Source organism: Bos indicus, chromosome 15 (assembly GCF_029378745.1).
Source record: "Bos indicus isolate NIAB-ARS_2022 breed Sahiwal x Tharparkar chromosome 15, NIAB-ARS_B.indTharparkar_mat_pri_1.0, whole genome shotgun sequence".
Taxonomy (NCBI): Eukaryota; Metazoa; Chordata; class Mammalia; order Artiodactyla; family Bovidae; genus Bos; species Bos indicus.
The window spans coordinates 21,314,686-21,321,497 of NC_091774.1; the positions used below are offsets into that span (position 1 = coordinate 21,314,686).

A 6,812-nucleotide genomic window follows, 5' to 3' on the forward strand; every position below is an offset into this window, starting at 1 on the left:
AATTTCACAATTTGTATGGAAATACAAAAAACCTCGAATAGCCAAAGCGATCTTGAGAAAGAAGAATGGAACTGGAGGAATCAACCTACCTGACTTCAGGCTCTACTACAAAGCCACAGTTATCAAGACAGTATGGTACTGGCACAAAGACAGAAATATAGATCAATGGAACAAAATAGAAAGCCCAGAGATAAATCCACGCACATATGGACACCTTATCTTTGACAAAAGAAGCAAGAATATACAATGGATTAAAGACAATTTCTTTAACAAGTGGTGCTGGGAAATCTGGTCAACCACTTGTAAAAGAATGAAACTAGAACACTTTCTAAACCCATACACAAAAACAAACTCAAAATGGATTAAAGATCTAAACGTAAGACCAGAAACTATAAAACTCCTAGAGGAGAACATAGGCAAAACACTCTGACATACATCACAGCAGGATCCTCTATGCTTTTCAATATACTATCTAGGTTTGTCATAACTTTTCTTCCAAGGAGTAAGCATCTTTTAATTTCATAGCTGCAGTAGTAACTGTCTGCAGCAATTTTGGAGCCCAAGAGAAGAAAATCTGTCATTCCTTCGAATTTTCCCCCTTTTATTTGGCATGAAGTGAGGGGACCAGATGCCATGACCCTAGTTATTTTCATGTTGAGTTTCAAGCTAGTTTTTTCACTCTCTTCTTTCACCCTCATTAAGAGGCTCTTTAGTTTCTCTTCAGTTTCTGCCATTAAAGTGGTATCATCTGCATATCTGAGGTTGTTGATATTTCTCCTGGCAATCTTGATTCCAGCTTGTGATTCATCCAACCCAGCATTTTGCATGATGTAATTGGTGCAGAAGTTAAATAAGCAGGGTGACAATATACAGCCTTGATGTACTCCTTTCCCAATTTTGAACCAGTCTGTTGTTCCATGTTTGATTCTAACAAACATGTTGCTTCTTGACCTGCATACAAGTTTCTCAAGAGACAGGTAAGATGGTCTGATACTCCCATCTCTTTAAGAATTTCCCACAATTTGTTGGGATCCACACAGTCAAAGGCTTTAGTATAGGCAATGAAGCAGAAACAGATGTTTTTCTGGAACTCCCTTGCTTTCTCCATGATCCAGTAAATGTTGGCAGTTTGATCTCTTGTTCCTCTGGTGTTTGAAACCCAGTTTGTACATCTGGAAATTCTCAGTTCATGTACTGCTTAAGAGTAACTTGAAGGATTTTGAGCATAACCTTAATAGCATGTGAAATAAGTTCAACTCTATGGTATTTTGAACATTCTTTGGCATTCCCCTTCTTTGGGATTGGAATGAAAACTGACTTTTTCCAGTCCTGTGGCCACTGCTGAGTGTTCCAAATTTGCTGACACATTCAGTGTAGCACTTTAACAACATCATCTTTTAGGAATTTAAATAGATCAGTTGGAATTCTATCACCTCCACTAGACTTGTTTGTAATAGTGTCTCCTAAGGCCCACTTGGCCTCACACTCCAGGATGTCTGGCTCTGGGTGAGTGACCACACCATCATGGTCATCCTTGTCTTTAAGACCTTTTTTTGTATAGTTCTTCATTGTTTTCTCGCCACCTCTTCTTAATCTCTTCTGCTTATGTTACATCCTTACTATTTCTGTCCTTTATTATGCCCATCCTTGCTTGAAATGTTCCCTTGATATCTCTAGTTTTCTTGAAGAGATCTCCAGTCTTTCCCATTCTATTGTTTTCCTCTCTTTCTTTGCATTGTTCATTTAAGGAGGCCTTTTTATCTTTCCTCGCTATTTTCTAAAACTGCATTCAGTTGGGTATATCCTATTACAACATAGGGTATCCAGCCAAAATCCTGCTAATGTTTATTCTATTGGCTACTGGGATTGTGTCAGAGTATCTTTTTATTGAGTGCTTCATAAACCTGTTTCTATGGGTTCCTAAACATAGAAGGCCACATGAAACCTTAGCTTTGACTTGTGAAAGATTTTAAATTTACAAATTGCTACTGCAGATTGGTTACAGGTAGACAGAAAGAAGTGAACCATCTTTGTCTGCATTTTTCTCATTATTTGTATCTGCAGTATTCACTATGTCTGACCATCTGAGGCACTCAAGAAATATTTATTGAATGAGTAACATGGGGAATATGGTGAGATGGGGTGAGATGAAATGTTCATACTTTGTTATTTCTTAGACTCTTAGAAAGCTCAGGGTAATAGACAGCCTTCCCAAATTCCCCTTCATTTTACCTCTTTGCACCCAAACTGCAACACAGAACTGGGGGCTGGGAATGAATGTTGGGGCTGTGACATTCACTTAATTTTTCTCTCTTAATTTATCTGAGCTTAGCTTTCGATTAGCTTATTAAGCAAATATTAGTCAGTACTTACTAAGTTTTAAGTGCTTTGTTGAGGATGTGGAGATATGTGGGCTAGCAAAGAGGCACAATCCTCTCCCTTTTAAAATACAAAGATTATTGAGGGTAGAGATACTGCACAAATTCTTACACAATTCACTGTTTCATTATAGTCATATTAAATACTAGGAAGTAAAAGTACAGTATACTGTGGACCATACAACTACAGACCTAATCTAGTCCAGAAAAGAGAAAAGGCTTATTTGAGGAAGTGACTTTTAAACTGAAACCTATAAAACAAAGTAATTGAATTAAATGTTTTGCTACTTCCTCTTTGGCTTTGAAATTCTGTGACCATATCCCCACTTTAAACAGGGTTAAACTGTTTATGCTAATATCTAGGCACAGTGGGTCCTGGTTTAAGGTATGAAGCCAACTTTTCTACTCTGAACAAAAGGCACACAGGGTCCTGGCCCAGGTTGCCAAACACTGTTCCCTATTAAGGATGGATATTTTAAACAGATGAGGTTGGAATGTCTCTGTACCTGCTCCCCCAGTTTTCCTAACTTCCTGGGTGTGTACTCTTTTTGATCTGCTTTGCCTCCTCTGTTAACCCATTAACACATCTCTAGTCTGAATACTGAAGGGATCTGAGTAACGACAAATGCACACTTTTGGTGATAGAGCTTACATTTTGTTCTTTTAAAATTTTTAAATTGAAGTATAGTTAGTTTACAATTTTGTGTTAATTACTGCTGTACAGCAAAGTGATTCAGTTATAATATGCATTATTTTTTTATTCTTTTTCTATTCCATTCATCATGGTTTATCTGTGCTATCAGTAGGACCTTGCCGTTTATCCATTTTAGATATAAAAGTTCACATCAGCTAACCCAACCTCCCACTGCACCCCTCCCCCAACCTCCTCCCCCTTGATAACCACTACTCTGTTCTCTAAGTCCGCGATCCTGTGTCTGTTTCACAGACAGGTTGATCTGTGTCATATTTTATGTTCCACTTGTAAGTGATATCATACGGTATTTGTCTTTCTTTTTCTGACTTCACTTAGTGTGATAATCTCTAGTTGCATGGAGCACATATTCTGAATTTGAAAGAATAGAGTCAGGGAATTCTACCATGTAGTCTCTCTTTACGTATCGGTGAAGATGCAAGCAGCTATAAAATATGTCATTTTCTGGGTTTTCTTCTTTCTGTGGCCACGTCCCACTACTCACTATTATAAAATGTTCAGCCACAGAGATGGGTCTGTAAGATCTCTTCTCCTCTAGGGCTGAGACAACACAGCTGGGTACTGTTCACCAGTTCTGGCAGAGTTCTTCCTGGATGGTTTCTTATGAAATCTTGGAAAAGGATATATTAATCCAGCTGTTTTCTGACTTTTGAATCTTTCTTATAATTTTCTGATTGTGTAAGCCACTGATTGAATAATCCCACATGGAGAGCTCATTCTGTTCTTTGAATGGCTCCATCCATGTACTCAGGCAATACCTATGCCCCTATCGTGTTTTCTAATCACTCCTGTTTATTCCCTGTACTTGGCTGAAACAGGTATGCAGATGGAATTTTGGCCCATTTTATTATATGGCATTTAAACAACACTGAAAGCTTCTTTCCTGGCATAGTGATGTATAAAACAAACAACCCGTCCACAAAAATTGTGTAAATACTAACGTCCTGGCCAGTTAGTAAAACTCAAGAAGTCAAACAAAAACAGAAACAAACCAAAAAAAAAAAAAAAAACCCAAAAAACCTAAAATACCACCTTCAAATCAACCCAAGAATGTGCTTCTTTCATTGCAAACATTTCAGCAGGGTTTATTTCCTATCCAAGGACGATGTTGGGGAACCCTGTATTCATCTCCCAAACCACACATGGAGATTGCACCTTGCAGCAAGCACGAGGGTTAATGAAGTCAGGAAGAGGAAGAAAAGTCCTGTGTGGGAAGTAATGCTGAATTGCTGCTCCCCTTGGTTCAGTGGTGGAAGCAGAAGGAGCGATGCCCTTCATTGGAGAGACACCAGCCAGGTCCAGTGTCTTTTTGGGGGGAAGGGGGGGAGGAATTTTTTTTTTTTTTTTTAATAAGGAACACTTCATGAATTTGTGTGTCATCCTTGCATGGGGGCTGTGCTAATATTCTCTGTATCGGTCCAATTTTAGTGTATGTGCTGCTGAAGCGAACACTCCTCTGTCTTTTAAAACCAACCAGTTCTCTCTCACATTAGTGGGGTAAAGGCATATGTTTGGTGAGAAATAATGAGGTATACTTGGAACATCCTATATACTTGCAGCTAAGAATGGCTGTCCTAAAAGTGAATATATGTTAATTACATCCATTAAAACAATGAAGTACAAAAATATAAACAATAGATACCTCTTATTAAATGTTGTTCAAGACGTTTATATCTTTTTCTCTGCATTTTTAAAAACAATGTAGCTCTTTAGATCTAGAGAGGAAACATTTACATTACAACACTAGCTCTTAATCTTTGACGTGTGCAGTTGTTCTCAGGATTATGCTAATATCTAGTTTTTACTAAAGCACCTATGAGCCAATATCCTTGCACCATTCCATTTAATCCTCAGCCCTTAAGGTAATATAATATTTCCTTCATTTTATAAATGTGGAAACTAAAGTTTTATGAGGTTAAGCAAACTGCTCCAGTTTGCACAATTAGCAAGCAGCAGAACCAGGCTTTGAGCTCAGGTGAAGTGACTCAGAGTTCAAGCCTAAGAGGTGCCTGTCCCACATCCAGTTTTTGGGTAAGTGAAGGGGACCAACACGGAGGAGAGCAAGGTGAGGTGGTAGACACTGGGTCTCTCAAAGACTTACATCTGTAAGAAGTGACATCTAAATGAGGCTGCTGGAAGGACAAGTGGAAAGATAACAAATCAAGCCGTGGTGGGGGCTGAAGATAGCAGGAAAAGGCAGTTTGTGATATATCCGTACAGACGGAGTGTGAGGCCGGGGGTGGAGAGGAGTGATGAGACAGATGGTACTTTCCAGAGAGGGCTGCAACCATACCTCTTACCCATACCTCTTACCTCTTCGATGCTCTTCTACAGACTGGTAGCTCCCCAGTCACCAGGTGGAGTCTGAGCCCCCCACTTGTAACCAATATAAAGTGATGGAAGTGACAGTGAGTGTTTTCTGTGGCTAGGTCACAAAGGGGAAACACAGCTCCTGCATCGCTAGCTGGGACATCCACCTTTAAAAAAAATTAATGTATTTGTGGCCATATGGGGCCTTAGTTTGGAGAAGGCAATGGCACCCCACTCCAGTACTCTTGCCTGGAAAATCCCATGGATGGAGGAGCCTGGTAGGCAGCAGTCCATGGGTCGCTAAGAGTCAGACACGACTGAGCGACTTCACTTTCACTTTTCACTTTCATGCATTGGAGAAGGAAATGGCAACCCACTCCAGTGTTCTTGCCTGGAGAATCCCAGGGATGGGGGAGCCTGGTGGGCTGCCATCTGTGGGGTCGCACAGAGTCGGACACGACTGAAGTGACTTAGCAAGGGGCCTTAGTTGCAGCATGCGGTGTCTTGTTTCTGCATACAGGATCTTTCACCATGGTGTGCTGGCTTCTCTCTTGTTGTGGTGTGAGCTCTAGAGCATGTGGGCTCCAGAGTGGACAGGCTTAGTAGTTGCATTGTGGCTTAGTTGCCACACTACATGTGGGATCTTAGTTCCCTGACCAGGAATCGAACTGTGTCTTCTGCATTGGAAGGCAGATTCTTAACCACTGGACCACCAGGGAAGTCCTGGGACATCCACCTTTGGATTCCTGAGCTCCATGGAAGAAGTACAACGGCCCTGAGCTTGCCATGTTGTGAGGAAGTCCAGAACACATGGAAAAGCTTTTTGTAGGTACTCTGGCTGACAGTCTCAGACGAGGTTCCAGCCAATGGACGTGTGACATCATCACAGACACCAACCACCGACCATATAAGAGTGGAGATGCTTCCAGATGATTCCAACTACCAGTTGTTAACTCCCTCCAACCTTTAAGTGTACCCAGCTGAGTCCCCAGACATCATATAGCAGAAACAGCTGTCGTTTCAGTGCCCTGAGTTCCTGACCAAACAATGGTTGTTTTATGCCACTAAATTCTGGGATGACTTGTTAGACAGTACAGTAACTGGAACAGGTGGTTGTATTGTGTAAGCAACTGACTAAATGTGTCTGGAGTTCAGAAGAGAGATCTGGACTGGAAATTTAGTCCCTGGATTTTCTACAGGGTAGATGATAGCTGAGGCCTTAAAAAGACATCTAGAAGAGTGTGTACAATTAAAATAGAAGGGGGGTTAACAATGTAACTCTGGGATTATCAATATTGAAGAGGCAGAAAAAGGACAAGGAACAAAAAGAGACCCAGAAGGAGGCATCAGAAGAAGGAGCAAAACCAGGAGGGCAAAGGATGAGAATGTTTCATGAAACACGAAGAGATCAA

At 40.7% G+C, this 6,812-nt stretch overlaps 1 non-coding gene across 1 annotated transcript; it reads right to left on the reverse strand.

Moving 5' to 3' along the window:
- Positions 1-4,435: 4,435 nt before the first annotated feature.
- Positions 4,436-4,542, reverse strand: LOC139176201 (U6 spliceosomal RNA). Its single transcript, XR_011560656.1, has one exon. It is a non-coding gene; the product is annotated as a U6 spliceosomal RNA (small nuclear RNA).
- Between the last annotated feature and the right edge of the window lie 2,270 nt (positions 4,543-6,812).